This window comes from Protopterus annectens, chromosome 13.part0, assembly GCF_019279795.1.
Source record: "Protopterus annectens isolate FY-2018-M chromosome 13.part0, PAN1.0, whole genome shotgun sequence".
Classification (NCBI taxonomy): Eukaryota; Metazoa; Chordata; order Ceratodontiformes; family Protopteridae; genus Protopterus; species Protopterus annectens.
Window position 1 is genome coordinate 980,657,579 of NC_056747.1, and position 17,148 is coordinate 980,674,726.

Sequence of the window (17,148 nt, forward strand, 5' to 3'; positions counted from 1 at the left end):
GTGTGTGTGTGTATGTATAATGCATGTATTATGGTGATGTGTGAACTTATGACAACTGTATCTTAAATTTTACTAGGCTGAGTTTGAAAGCAACCACTTGGTGTTAGCATATCCATCCCCTTTTCTACAAGCTAAGTAACGGACATTGCTGCAGTGGAGAAGCTAAGTAATGGACATTGTGCAGTGGGCCTATGGTTTCGGAATAAAAAGTTGGCTATAATTTAATGTTTCATTACCAAAGAGCTGCACATGATTTGCAGTGGCATGAACAGACTAAATGTTGGAGTGCAGTGTCCTTAAGTTTTTGTACCATTTATTGGTGGCAATAAACTCACATTTCAGTCTACTATCCCAAGTAGGTACCACAGGTAGAAATATATTTTTAAGTTTGTTTTCACTCTTTACTCATTGCTTCCCCAGTTGTTTCATGGTTTCTTCTGTTTAGTTTATACAGAATAATATATGTTTGGTGTTAAACAGCATTTTAATGTACTGGGTTGTTGAATTTGTAATGTTTCAGTCATATCTTCATCACCTGTAGTAGACTCTGATATCTCATTGTTGGTATAAATGTTTTTAGAAGTCATAAACATTTTTGCTACGCCCTGTAGTGCTACAGTGGCCAGTTATAGTTTTGTCAAATGGCTGTATCTGCACGTGCCTAGTACAAATGTAGGAGTTTAACATTTCCCAGTTTAAGCATTTAAATTGAGGCAGGCCAGAATTTTAATGAGGAGTTAGGCTTTCCCTTCATGAGAATAGATTAACTTTACTTTGAAAATATTTAAGAATAACTTTTTCATTGGTTATCTTTAAAAGACATGAAAAGAGACTGGTGGAGATGGATATATGAATATATAATACACACTATCTATAATGAGTGTGATTCATATATGTGTAATTTAATACAGAAACTGTGAGATGTGTAAATACATTGGCTTCAGGTAAGACTTTCTAAAGGTCTGTCTCTTCTATTTTCAGCCATATAATGTTGCACCGTTATGCAGACCTTCTGGGAAGAATACATTCTAAAGTGTTCAGCAGACAGCGGTCACTACCCACAACACAACTGCCTGTGTCAAAATAATTTCGGCTGCAAAGTCACCAGATGGACAGGAATACTATGAGTCAACTGAAATCAAATCTATGAAAGGCAAACATATAAAGCATAAAGTGTCCTGCAATTGAACTTGTAATGGCTGACACCATAATATAAAAAGCAAATGTACTGATTACCAAGCTGTCCAAAGAGCAGCTCACTGTATCCTTTCTGCAAGGTTATCACATGGACCTTGTCTATGTCAGAGTAAACAGTTTAAAATGTGCTCTAGTCTGTGGAATATTTAACCATACATAGTGAGACTTTTTTCAAGTTCAATACAAGATTATGCTGCCCTTGCATCATATGGCACTAAAATAGGAACACAGTGTCATGGGTTAGGATTCAATTACTTTCATTCTGGAGGTAGACTGTCACCATTTGAGTTTCATTTGATAGGCTGCACTTTGTCCTATGAAGCATTGTTACTGGGTAGGAATTTTTTCCCACTCCAGTGTCACACTTTCCAAGTGCTACAGGTATACAAGACAGTTAACTTCTAATTCCTATTATGTTTTTTTTTTTTTAACTTGGAAGACGTTGAACTTTGCAGTTACTAAGTTCTTGTTTAAAGGTATAAACTAGACCAAAACTACTGAACTCTGCTCTGTCTACATGTAACTATGTCCTTATAAAAACACCAGCCCACAACTGAAACACCTACTAAACCAAAAAGCTAAGTAAAATCCACATCACTCAGCAATGAAACTACTACTTAACCCAAAAGCTAAATAAAACCCACATCACTCAGCAAAAAACTGATAAACCATTAACCATCTTTCTTCATCTGAAAGTATTAGAGCTGCAGTGAGTTCTCAGCATCAAACCTGTGCTTTTCAAGTAAGCAAGTGGTATGTAACTGGACAGTGTAACTGATTATTTTTAAGACTCTCTACTTTGTTCATGCTGTCACATTACAGCATCAAGGGAAAAATTGCAACTGCACAAATATTTTTAACTCACAACACTAAAGGCAGGTGTATACAGCCTTTCTTCATTATGCTATTTACAAAACTCTGAATGATGGGGGTGTGCCATCTCCTGTTCTCTTTCTCCTTCCTCTACACAGCTACATTTTCTTAACTCTTGTCAATTTTATTTATCCTTTGTTGACCCAGTTAGTCCCACTGGGCTTGTGGCCTCTTTTCAGGAGAGACCTGAGGGTGGTGTTTATACTACTACTATGAGAAATTTGGACAGGGCATTGGAGGATTTCCCTATGTTTTAATCAATGTGACAGGCTGTAGGGTAGCTGAAAATGTGGTAGAGAATGGAGACACAGGAGGAGATGAGCGGCAGAGAATGGAAGTGACCTACAACTCACAAGGAAAAACCATAGTTTAGCTGTGTGCGAGATTGGTGATTTGGACAGATGTTTTGTGAATTATACAAATAGTGTGGGAGAAGGTATACCACACTTAAAAAATGTTAATTTAGAAAAAGGTTTGAGAACTCAAACAATGGTGCTAATGAGGATGGAACCAGATGACAAGAATGGCTGCTTCATGGGCTGATAGCCTACAAATGTGTTTTACAGAGGAAAAAAAGGACGGAGAAAGTGAAAAAGGAATTGAAGCTGAGAAGAAAGATAAAGTAGTCAAATGTGTAAAACATATGTTGCGATAGTTTCTGAACAAAGGGGTGTAAGAATTGCAGCAAGATATGACTTTCCTAAATAAATGTTTGGAACTGCATATTGAAGGGAAGCAGAATGTTTCACTGGACAAATGTGTGGGACAATGTTGTACCATTAGAAATTAAGCCTGAACATGTGAGGGCTTTTATTCATATTGGTTCAGAATTCATTTGTGAAATTACATTTGAGGATTATGAAAAAGCCAACAATTTTGTAACTGCATACAATGGAAAGTCAATGAACCATGGAACAGATATGTAGTGAAAGGGACAAATGTTCTATTGAAACATAAAATAAAATTGCAATTGTGAATGAAAATGAAATGTTTTTCAAAGACAGTGCAAGTAAGAGTTGAAATACTTTTGATGAAAGGAATTTATGTAACAGGGTTAGAAGTTATTTGTGTATTTAAATACAAGAAGTGGATTACTTGTACATTTACCATCTGTTAATGTAAATGAAAAAATGGGAAATGTTGAAATATTGGGGCAAATGATGTTTTTACTGTGGTGCAGGAGATCATTTAATAGGACAATGTAGTAAATTTAAAGGTTATCCATGTGAAAATACAAGACACATTGCTAATAGTTGTAAGTTATGCAAAAATGTGGAAATGTTGAACACCTGATTAAAATTAGGAATGTGAAGAAGGAATATAGGGAGAGAATTTTAATATTGACAGGCATGAGTTTTTGAGAAGAATAGAATCAGTTTTTTATTAAGTCAAGAAGATAGGGAGGTAGAAGAAAGTGAATTTTTTCACTAGGTAATGTGGTCAAAAAAGTGACAGTAAAACTTGCAGAAAAAAGGAAAGGGTTGATGTAAAGATTATATATCTGAATGTTAATAGTTTAATAAATGAGAAAAATGTTGTCACTCTTGGATTGTCAACAACAAATGTTTACAGGATGTTAGATTTTAGATGAGATTGTGAGATGACAAGTTGAGTATATGCAGGAGTGAAATAAGACATTCTGGTATTGTTATTTTTATTTAAAAAGATAATATTAAATGTAATAAAACTGTGTCCAATCATGATTACATGGGTAATAAAGATGGGGATATTTGTGGAGATTGATTTGTATGTATGAATTTACTCAAATAAATAAAAGTGTAGAATTACTTCAAGAACTTGTATAATTTGTTTTGAGAAAATCAAATATAATTATTGTGGGAAATTTAAATTGTAATCTAAGAAAGTTAATTGGTAAGACAGGGACAGATATTACAGCATTAAGACAATTGTTAAACATGTGAATGGGTTTTGAGTATGAAATATAGATGTGTGTAAGGAAAGTGGTATTAAATATAAAGAAAACACGTAAAGGTTTTGGAGATGCTGTTAAAAGTGTGGACATTTTTCTCAAACAAATACAACTATAAGACATATATGGGAAGGAAGATGTAAAGAAATATGGAATGAGAAATTAAAAAAAATGAAACTGTTTTAATTTAGATTTTAGGAAGAGGGTTTACTTGATTCATACCTATATAGTAGTGATCATCATGGGAAGGATATGTTTTTCCAATGGATTTAGACCATGTGATTCAGTAAACTCTGTGTAGGCTTCACACGAAGCCTACACAGTTTACATGTGTGTGCTGTGGTGAGCTGTGAGTAGCAGTACTAATTACATATTCATGCTGTGCACCAGACCTCTCAACCAATCGGGGACAAATTTCAACAAAATCAGGGACAAGTCAAGAAAAAATCAGGGACAGTCAGGGACAATTTTAAAATATTAGTGCTATTAACTTGCAGCATTGACAGAATCAAATCATATGAATTAATACACATTTTCTGAAGTAAAAGAAGTCTATAACTCTTAATTATTGTCATTATTCATTAAGTGTAATTCACCACCTTTCCTCCAAAAGTCACTAGTTTTAGGAGGGATTAAGGGGGACAGAGCTAAAATTTGAGACAAAATCATGGACATCCCTGAAAATCAGGGCCAGTTGCGAGGTATGCTGTGCACCACATTTAAATGTAAATAACTGCATTTTCATAGCTAGCAACCGTGTTGCCGGCCAGGAAACAGTGTAAAGCAATATGGATAGCAAACCTATATCCATCAGAGCATAGTCTGTTGGTATGTTTGCGAGGAATGCCACAATGATCACCAGGGCTCAATATATATTATCATAGCTATTGACCTCTTAGTACAAAAAATTTGGAAAAAGACCAACATAATGGGGAAAATAACCCAGAAATTGGGAGAGATTTTGCATTTGTTCTTTTAAGCTTAGAAATGTGCTATAATAAGGTTGATGCATTTTCCTGAAAGAGCTGAAGTCTGAAACTCAAATGTAATTATTTAATGACATCGGTCCTGAGATCATCCTAGTGATATGGCAGAAAACCACGCATTATAAGGAACAGACCAAAAGATTTAAGGCAAAAATCTGGACAGTTGAGAGGTATGATAGTTATGTATATGGTCCAAACAGTACAGGGCAGTGTATACAGTGCAGAGTATTGTGACATCCCATTCCTGGCATTCTGTACCAAAGTTGTGCAAATGATCTGTAAGGGTACATGGACTGCCGTGTAAAATAAACACTCTGAGGAAGTGTGTAAATTGATTAGGGACACAGATGAATTGTAGGAATGAACACAGGAAAGAGGATAGGTGAAACAACCAAATGTACAGCAGATGAGGGCATGTCAATGGAAGGCAGTTGTAGCAGTGACAACAATCACATGGTACAGTATGGACTGCATAGTGAAAATGTGTATTATGTGACTGTCACACAAGGTGACATAATGGAGAACATGTCTGTGTGAGATAAGCATCCCTTACATGAGCAATGCAGAGGATGTCTATTAGGATGTTGTGTACAATTGGATGTTCTTCATGTTTCACTGTTGTTGCAGTCATCACATTTGGGTTATCTGCCTGCAGGTAGCCCTCAGCCGGCCTGAATACGAGAGTCTTCAGATTTCTGCGTTGGATGCTATCTCTTCTTCCATGATGTCAGGGGTATAAAACATGCAGCCAATGCCATTACATCAGTCTTTCTTGCCGTGCGGTGCCCGAAGCAGAAGCAGTTCGCAAGTGCCGGTCGGCCATCTCCTGAAATTTTCATTTTCGAGTTTCAGACCCGAAGTTTTCAAAAAAGATAAGTACCCTGTGGGGAATCCTTTTTCTTGCTCTAACCAATGTCAGTCCACCAGGGCTGCATCTGCCTCTGCAGCTTTTCTCAGAGGAGTCCCTACCAGGGACATCCTAGAAGCTGCTACCTGGAGCTCTGTACATACCTTCACCAAGCATTACCACATGCCTATCTTTTTCTAAATCCAGAGCTGGATTTGCCACTGCAGTCTTGCAGAGCTTAATAGCTGGCCCTAATGCTCTTTAACTTCCTTCTCCCTTCCTTGGCTTTGGGAATCAACCCAAATGTGATGACTGCAACAGTAAAACATGAAGAACATAGTACAGTTGTGTACACTTACCATAAATGTAGATGTTCGAGTGTATTCACTGTTGCAGTCCTGGTTACTCTCCCTCCAGCCCCCTGACTTCTCTTGGCTCTACCTTTCCTTCTTGTTTGGTATATTTATTTTTTCTGGTGTATTTGCTTTTTGATAGGGGTGTGCCATACCATATAATTGTTTCCTATTGTGGGGGCACCTGATATCTGGGGCAAGAAAAATTGATGTAATGGTGGCAGCTGCATGTTTTATACCCCCTGATGACCTGATGTCATGGAAGAAGAGACAGCATCCAATGCAGAAATCTGAAGGCTCTGGTATTCAGGCTGGCTGAGGGCTACCTGCAGGCAGATAACCCAAATGTCAAGACTGCAACAGTGAATACACTTGAATATCTACATTTATGGTGAGTGTACATAACTGTACTGTAGGGTGCATATTTTGAAGCTGTGCAAACTGATTTGCCTGAATGAGTGTAATCACAGCAAAGGTCTCCAGCAAGTGGGACACAGGTAAAGGGCACATGGACAATAAAGCACACAATCATGGACAATATCAGAATAATGTCACCAGTAATCCCATGTCCCTGACATAACATATGATGATCATGCGCATTGTCCTGACACTGTACCATCAGATGGATTTGTTAGGAGAGACAATGCTATATCTGTATGTGACATTATGATCAATGCAGCCTAGTGGATTGTGCATAACGTATATCTATGGCACAATCCACACTGTCACAATTGTTACCATGACATTAATGTTGTCAAACAGCTATGTATGTACTGTGTGCATCACCAGAACAGGTATTACATATGCATCTGGTGTAACAACTTGATGGGAGTTCTGCACCATCAGACAGTAATGTTTATGCCACAAAAAGAATACCTAGGTATGGCCAATAGGGTATGTGACAGCTCATTGTGGCAAGGGTGTTACACACCACTGGAAGATGTGTAGTGAGGCACATGAAGGGTGCAGTGTACTCAGTTATTGGTGTGATGAAGGATATGAGGTATGGAGGTATTATAGCCTGTGATGTGGATGTCATTTACATACTTAATTGTGTTACATACAAGGGAATAGTCATCCCTGTAGCCACATGCTGGTGGATGTTCCACATACCATCTACCCCAGGACACAGGTCACAGGTCTCACACACCTATTGGTCTGATTATAGGGTGTGATGTCCACATTATACTTGGGTTGTGTGCTTGTTTTCATGCTTTAACAAATCACCCCATGTGTTTGTGTCATTGCAAGTGTTGTCATGACTGTGGTAGCAATCTTTGGTGTGCGTTGATACTGTTGAATTATACTAATATCACAGCTGGAGTCAATGATTGCTTGTAGTCCTTCAGACAGCTGTTTCTACATAGGATGTGTATGTCATTTGTGATGTATGTGACTTTAATGGAGAGGAAAGAGTGTAGCAGACAGCCCTGATGTACGGACCTGATCAGTGGACCTGAGATGTAGGTCACTTTACACATCAATACATTTAAATGCCATGTATATGCAATACAGTGATCATCCTAATTGGTGATTTTGGTGTTTATGGGCACATCTGACAGTGATGAGTGAATACCACAGTGTGGATTTGTGTCAAATACCTTTGGTTTGTCAAGTTCAAAAGGATGATGGCATTGACGTCATGCATGCCCTTGATGACCTCTTTGAGGACATCTACCAGATGTAACAAACAATATTTAGCATTCACAACTCACACAGGTCAGTTGCATACAGCCTGGGTGTTACTAATGTCCATTAAGAAAACTTCCATGAGGACATGTTGGTCTACCTCACAGACGACGAGAGTTATGATGTGGCTATACATGCATGCATTGGGTGCTGTCCCCCCTCCCCCTGAGTCTCACGTGGATACATGTTGATGTATGCCCTTCTACAGGAACATAGTCTGCATGGAGGGTGTGTTGAAGTGTGTATTCAACCATGTCAGTAAGGTGTATATGCTGAGTCATACAATATGTGAGCTGTGGTGATGTCACAGCACATTGATTCTGTGTGATAGGACTAGATGAAGGTAACACCATGCATACTGCGTATCCTGATCTGGCCTAGGGTTTGGACACAACCCACCACCCAGATATTGAGAAACTCTCTCAGCTGGGGATTAACCCTTATGTCACTAGATGGGTAACTAGTTGGTTGACTGACAGCACACATACTGTTAACATTGGTGAATTAATCTGTACAAGTAGAGCTGTCACCATTGTCATACTATAGGGATCTGTGCTTGGCCCTTTACTGTTTCAAATCTATTTCTCAATAGCTCAGGCTGGAGTATACGCTCTTTGGCTTACCACATTTCCTGATTCTTGCATACTATTGAGTCCACCTATGATGATAAACTACAGGAGGGGCTAACACAGACAAATGAGTGGTGAGGAAGCCACATGGTCTACAAATAAATGCAAAAATGTCTCTTTATTTTGTCCTTTTGCAAAGTGCAATTCCCTGCTAACTACAGCATTGACAAGAGTCCTGCTGTGCTGAATCCCAGTGATGCAAGCAGTGGGGACACACAGATAGCAATCTGAACTTTACCACAAGGTGTCCACACCGGTATTAAAAGTCTGTGTTGTGCACATAAGTTACACCTTCATATTCAAGTCTGAAGCTTATATTACAGCACTGTACTCTAACATCAATAGAACTCTAATAGAGTATAAGGCTGTCTTTTGCATGTACCTCACCAGACACATGCAGTTGCTGGATAGACCGCAGTGTTTCTCACCAGGAAAACATGGTCTACAAACCATGCCATGATGTATGTCGATAGACTGAAAGCCATATCACTGTAATCTGTATCGTATAGGATGAGGTGACATCTACCTGGCCTCCAGGCTATTCTCTTACCCTGCCCTGGTGGGGATAGTGCACATCCACAAATTGGATATAGCTGCTGACAGCAGTGTCTGGTGAGGAGAATATGGTAATAAGTGTCCCACATGCTGGTGTAAAAGGCTCTCTGTAATGTCAAGCAAGTGCATAAACACACAACCACACTAGTTGGCTGCAGTAAGAACAGACTACAGAACTCTGTAATTAAGATAAGCACCACAGCTCAAGTCTGACATGGACTGTCTCAGACACTTTATAGCTGATATCAGTAGTGTCTGGTGAGGAGAATATGGTAATAAATGTCTCACATGCTGGTGTGAAAGGCTGTCTGTAATGTCAAGCAAGTGTGCACATACACACTGCAGCTGACTGCAGTGAGAACAGAACCCCTACCAATCTAGAGCACAGTACTTTGCGCAAGTGCCCAGTTGACAGTCATCTTCAAACTTGGTAAGCCACTAGCCATCTACCTTCATCTGAACATCAAAGAAATAGTTTCCAAAAAGTAGAGGGCCCAGCACAGATACTTGTGGTACTCATAACTGGTCTACTGGTGGAAGTGGACTCCCCAAACATTGACAGCATGTGTTCTGTCGGTGAGCCAGTTGGCTACCCATCTAGTAAAATGTATGGGTTAATTCCCAGATGGGAGATTTTCTCTATGATACCTGACTGGGGGACTGTGTCAAAGGCCGTGGCTAAATCAACATAGGTGGTACTTCCTGTTTTTCCTTATCCAGGTCTTTTGGGACATTATCAAAGTCCGCTAGGTTTAAAAAGCAAGATCTACCCTTGACAAAACCAAAGTGGGTCAGGTCAAGAGCACTGAAGGTCACCTATGCCCCTATGGATAAGGTCCATGATGAGTCTTTACATAGCCTTGCAGATAAGGCTGGTTAGGCTTATGGGTCAATAGTTCCCAGGGTCAGTTGATGGATGTGTAATTATGTTCTACTGTGAAGATGGTTCTAGTTCTACATGTTACCATATTGAGGTACATTGCCTATCACACATTTGATATTACGTTATGTGGTGTAATTGATATATTTGTGAGCAAGCACTGAGACACCAGGGTTGCAGTGTATGGGGAAAGACAAAACATGGCTGCATTGTAAATATGTAACCTATTGTTAGGTCCTTCATTTTGGTATGTTTCCACATATAGTTTCATGGCATAACAAGTAAATGGACAGTAAACAGTACTAATACATGCTAATAGTTACTTTGTATAGTGCAGTGGGTTTGCAAGATGGTTGGCTAAGTGTTTGAGCATGTGAGAAACAGATTTCCATTGCTTTCCCTGTTTGCATGTAGTTAAGCAGTCTGCAAATGCGTGCCCCATTGCTGAAAATCTAAGAGTTAGTATTGAGTCTATGAAACACACCTGCTGCTTAGCTGAATTTGTGGCAGCAGGTGTAAATTAACTCATTTATTTTTGGTACTGGGTTCAAATCCAGGTGTATCTAATACTTTAAGTGATAATGCAATGACATTAATTCTTTGTAGTAAATTTGTGGCTATGCTTGGGTATAGCACAGTAGGTTTAAGCGGCATTGTGCAGAGGTAACCGCACTATTGTAAGACTCTCTGTCACTTGGCATTGGTGTGTGATGCTAAACTCCAAGCAAACATGGAGGCCAAAAAGTGAAGGACTCCATTGTTTTTATTGGTACTTGTGTGTGAATCTATTTTTGACCAGGTTATAGGTGTTAAAATGGAATAAATATGAAAGTGGTGAAATGGGAGCAAGTAGGGGAAGCACAAAGGGAGGTAAGAAACATAGCTATCCATTTCAACAGTGAAAACTGATATTTGCAGAATATTAGCTGAGTTTAGACTGCTGCCTCCAGAGAGAGGGGTAACAACAATGTAATCATGTTGTATAAACAATTGGATCGAATCAAGTGTGTCAGGAAGATGTGTTTGGTACTGCAGAATGTTGGCAAGCTAGCAGCAGTTTACTTGAGCTCTGCTATTTTATTTCATTTCTGACAGGATATTATATTTCTAAGCTATCGCATTTGAAGTTTTTGATAATATTATGAACTGTTCTTGAGGATAACTGCAACAAACTTGTATTTGGAACCATTTTTCTGTCAAAAACTTGATTCTGTCAAAAAAAAAGCTGAGTTTAACACAAAAAGTATTGATGATAGTAACTGTAAATGGAAACATTTTTTCAGCTTATTTCATTATTAACGTAATTTATTTCCCATCAAGATGAGTAAATAAGGAATACAGAGTCTCAAAATGTAGACTGCATCCAAATGTAAGACATAGAACATTATTTTCAAACCATAGCCATAATTCAGTATGGTGTGCCACGCAGGTTTGGAGAGTGGTCAGTGTAGAGGGTGATGAATAGCAAGATGACAATATCGAGTATCTAGTGGTAGATATATGAAAGGTGCAGTGATAGGACACAGGAGACATAAAATAGACTGAAGCTGGCACTGCTGAGCTTTGGGCATTGCGTGATCCTCTCTTAAAATGTAAACAATTCATGAGATCTATTTGTATGGTTATTCACATAGCACAATGCTTTGATGTTGGAGTACATCGGTGTGAATGTTGTAGAATCTGTTACTTCTATAGTGTTTTCACGTGATTAGAAGGATAATTTATACAAGATTTCATAGTCACGAGTATATGGTACTATAATTTGAATTTAACATTAAGTATATACAGATAATCATATTAAGACTATTCAAATGACTATTACATGTGGCATATATATTATATAACTGATATGGTTTTGCACATTTTCATTTTAATACAATAAAGTTTTGCAATCCTCCCTTTTTTTGGAAAGAGATTAATAGAAGTGATAAAAGGGATACTACTTTATGAGATTCCCATATCTTTTCTTTATAGAAATTTTAAGATGTGTATATTAGTAAATACTAAAATTTGGATGAGTTATATTTTTATTTGTGCTAATTAAAAAGCTAAACGAGGATACAAATACATTACATGATGCAATGACAAAGTGATAAAAATAACTTAGGCAGTTTTTCATATTTTGCTACCATTTGTAATTAAACTGTTTGATTGCATATAATTTAACTTTACACTAATTTGATTATAAGGTTTTCAAGATTGTAACCTATCAAATGACATTTCTTGTAGTTAATAAATAGTAAATTATAGCTGGAAATAATAGAACCTTTCTTCTTTTTCTAACCTTGATGTTATTTTGTGATCTGTGGAGCTTCATTCATAAGTTACTAAATAGCAGGCAATAGGTTTTTTTTTTTCTCTCTTTGAGTAAATGAGAGGGTCAGTTTGGATAGCTTCTCTATTTAAACTAGGAGTTTCAGACTCCATGGAGGGGAGAATTTTTGAAAGAATTGTTTAAAATGTATTATTTATTGCCTTTTGTGGGTGTCTACAAATTTAAAAAATGTTAATGTATCTAATTTTATTAGCATTATCGGATTTGCATTGTTTATCAGGCAGTACAACATATATAAAAGAGATCCAATACAATTGACACCTTCAAAACATAGAAATATATTATCCACTAATAAATAGAACACAATGCAACTAAAGTGCATTTCCATCGATATAAATGGGCTAAATAATGGTTGCAAGAGAAGTAATATAAGTAGAGTTCTAAACCTGCATACCCCACAGATTGTTTTCCTACAAGAAGCACACTTGTTACATGAAGATATAAATAAACAATTCAAAATAATTTGTTTTGAGTAGTTCCCAATTTAAACAGAAGAAGAGGGGGTGGCTATACTATGGAGAAACACATTACCTTTTCCTAAAATAATCAATGATTATAAAGACAACAAGGACATGCTCTGCTCAGTAGCTATTGAATTTAATGGAGTTATGTATACCTTTATAAATATTTATTAGATTCCAGGCATTTGTATAAAAACAGTCTAGTCACAGTTGGAAATGATAGCAAACACTCAAAAGGACACATCATTATAACAGGAGACTTTAATTGTATACTAAATAATGAAGATTCTAATGCTATAAAAAGAATACCAGCATCAGCTAAATAATTGAAAAACTTTATCAATGTTATTCAAATTGAAGATATTAATGAATTCTCAGACCCAGGCTCTCTTTTCTATACTTACTTTTCACATAGACATGGATCCCATTCAAGAATAGACAGAGTATACATTTCAAAAAATCTAATACGTAAGCTGAGTAAAGTAAAGACAATTTCATGCCCACTTTCGGATTATAGTACTATAACTTTGGCATTACAGCTGAATATTAATAAAAATATTACTATAAAAAGATATCAGCATATATAATGAACTTAAAGGATTTTAAAGATTTCTTTAACAAAGATATTCAAACATGTTTAGAAATTAATGATAAGGACAAAGTGTTTGAAATATGTGTGGAATAGTTTAAAAGCTTATTTAAATGACAAAATAAAACATTGGTATGCCCTTAAGAAAATGCAATGGGATAAGGACCTAATTGATGGGGAAAATTGAAAATTTACAGCAGAACACTCAAAAAGTCATGATAGAATGATGAAAGAAATAGAACAATTAAAGGAAAAGTATTTAAAGATTTTAAGTCATTAAACTATGATAACTTTAGAAAGGATCAAGTTAATTAATTATTCCACAAATCCTAAATCTATGTACAAATTAGCTTCCAAAACTAAATTGATTAATAAATCTAGTCATATGGAAATGTATTTGCCAGGAAGCAAAAAAAAGTAAGATATTGATGAATTCTTAAAAATATTTAGAACCTACTTTAATAAAATTAATCAAAAAGAGGTAAAAATGGACCCCCAAGATTTAATTAAAACATTCATCAAAAATATATGAGCAAAAGGCTAACAGAAGATCAAAGGAAATTAATAAATAACCCCATACAATTTGCTGAAATTAAAAAAACGTTCATCAAAAAATATATCAGTAAAAGGCTAACAGAAGATCAAAGGAAGTTAATAGATAAACCCATACAATTTGCTGAAATTAAAAGTCAAATTAAGCATCTAAAACCAAACAAAGCTATGGGTAATTATGGCATAATATTGGAATTATATAAAACAATGCCAAAAGAAGCTCTTCACATTTTACGTAAAGTTTTTATATTAGTTAAAGACCTAACTAAAGTACCGCCATCCTGGAAATATACATTTATTACCCCAATATTAAAGGCAGATAAAAATACAGCAGATTGCTCCTCATATAGACCAATATTTTTAAATATTGATTATAAAATATTTCTGGATATACATGCTGCTAGATTACAACAATTTCTGCCATGTCTGATTAATGATAACCAAACAGGATTCATAATAAATAGAAATACATACAACAACATTAAAAGAGTTTTATCCATAATAGGTCTTTCAGATAGCAAAACACAAGGATTGATCTTATTAAGTTTAGATATAAATAGTGCTTTTGAAACTGTGAATTGGAATTAGCTATTTTTGGCCCTTGAGGAATATCGTTTTTCAACATGTTTTCCCAACTCATTAATCAACTTTGGCCCACATAAAATTGTTTTTTATTTATCAGAATCAGTTCCAATTACTAAGAAAACTAAACAGGGTTGCCCACTCTCACCACTATTATTCACACTAGTTATGGAGCCTTTCGAAAATTTTATAAGATCGAAGATAGATATTGAAGATATACAGATACATAATACTCTAAATTCCAAAATACTGCTATTTGCAGATGATATTCTCTTGACTTAAAAAGATGATAGAAACTCTCTTAGTGAAGTATTTAATGCAGTAAAGACATTTCAGAAAAAGTCTGGACTTTAACGAAAATAAAACAAAAATTCTACTTATGAATGAAGATATCAATGATATGAGATGACATATTTTCTAAATATGTAGAACAAGACAGTAAAATAATATATCTTTGATTAATTTTAAAAGAAAATATTAAAAAACATAGTAGAAGAAAATTATAAAAACAACCTAGCCAATATTAGCACACTTGTTAATAAGTAAAATAAATTTGCCTTTACAATGGAGGAAAGGCTCACTATGATAAAAATGGTCATATTTCCAAAAATTCTAAATTGAATGCAGTCCTTATTAGCCCCATCTAGAAAAAATAGTAGAGAATTCAGTTCTATGATGCTTAATTTTTTTTCTGGTATCCTAACAAACCAAGACTAGGCTTAAATCACCATATAAGGGATTCATCATTAGGTGGAATTGGTATGCCAGAAATAGAGCTATACTCAGTATCGTCAATTTTAAAAAACAGTTCTTCTATGGTTAAATAAAAGCTACACTACAAAATGGAAGAACATATAAGAGACCAGTGTATAGACTCAAATCTGATACATTTTACATGGCAAAGTAATAATTTCTTATGGATGTTAAAATATATTTTAGAAAATAGAAATATTAAGATCAATTCTACTTATATCACATCAATGTTAAAGATATTTAGAAGTTTTATTTACAAAAATCCAGGATATGAAGTTTGGTTCTTCTTATTTCCAGTGCCTTCCACACACAGTAATTTATGCACTTTTAATTTAAAAACATACACAAACTTAAAGCAATTTGATTTATTTACTTATTATTGTATATTGGTATATTATGTATTTGTATTTGCTGCTGAATAAATAAATCTAAATATAACAATAATATGAAAATCTTCTTCTACTCTATTTCTTTAACAATGGGACAAATAATATCTGGTTATATAGTTACTTGGTAGACACCCTTGTAAATTGTTGTTTTGTTATAGTTTGTATTGTTTGTTAATGTTCTATTTCAGCCTTTTATTTTAATGTTATACTTGATACTTATGTATTAAAATAAATAAAAATATTTTCAAAAAAATGTGTGCATAATGGAGGGCTATGTATGGGGTGATATGTTTTTTGTGTGACAGATGCACATTTTTTAATTTAGTAAGAGAGGAATGCTGGGGAAGGGATGTAGGTATTCCTGGGTCAGGTAAGTTGGGTAGGTGAGGAAGCAAATGCAAACAAGACAAGACACCAGGACAGTGAAGGAAACAAAAGGTTGGTAGATATCATGATTGGGGTGAGGGAGGGCAGCACAGACCCATGCCCATCAAACATGGAGATTGTGAGACTCAAGTCCTCACCCACTCAGTTGCCATCACTGTCCCCTTACTCTGCTGTTGGTATGAGTGCTTGACATCTTCTCTTACATACCATGAGGGAGATCAGCCTCTCCAGCCAGTGTAGGCATACAGCAATAGTACAGTGCACAACCCTATGCACCAACCCAGGCATCTGCCAGTGGGTGATGAAATACCCACTTCTGCCACTGCTCCTGGAGGGTAGCACAGTACCAGCTGCTGGGGCAGTACTACCTGAGGGTGCAGGTAGTTCTGGGGCAGCAGAGGCAGTGCTGCCAGGTTGGGTCCTAGACGTGTAGGGTATCAGGACTGGAGCCAATGCAATGGGGGCAAGACTGATCCACTAGGGCTGGCCTATCTCACTGTGCTGTGTAGCATTTAGTGATTTGGTACACATGGATGATATGGTGACACTTTGACAATATAAAATAGAAAATAAAAAAAGATAAGGATTGGCGAAGAAATAAAATTAGTACCATCATATGTGACATATAATGCATTAAAACAATTATACAACTATTTTATCTGAAGTATTACTTTTAAGTATATGTTCTAACAAATGCACACTATAACTACAGATTTCTGAAAGTAATCCTTGAAATGTGCATATATTACACATATGCATGTTCCAATTATATAGATTACAGTTAGCAGGGCATTTAATTTATGCCAATTGTATAGAGTTTAATTTAATGTAAACATTATTAAAGGAATGCAGTATTGTATAGTTGTGACTCGTGAACCCCCAACCTCTGACTACAGTATTATATTTGACTACTAAAGTTGGTTTATGCTACAGACTAATGCATGCATACTTGCTTTTACAGTTAGGATATGCATGCTCATTTTGCTACAGCTGTATAAAAAAAACACAAATATATCTTTAACTTTTAAAGTTACAATAATGCTTTTCTTGTGCTGCATACATACCACTTGCTTCCCTCAATCTCTTCATTCGAGCAGCATGAGCCCATCTATTGAACTCAAGTTTGGCATTAGCTGGGGAAAGAACAGAAACAGAAGAGCA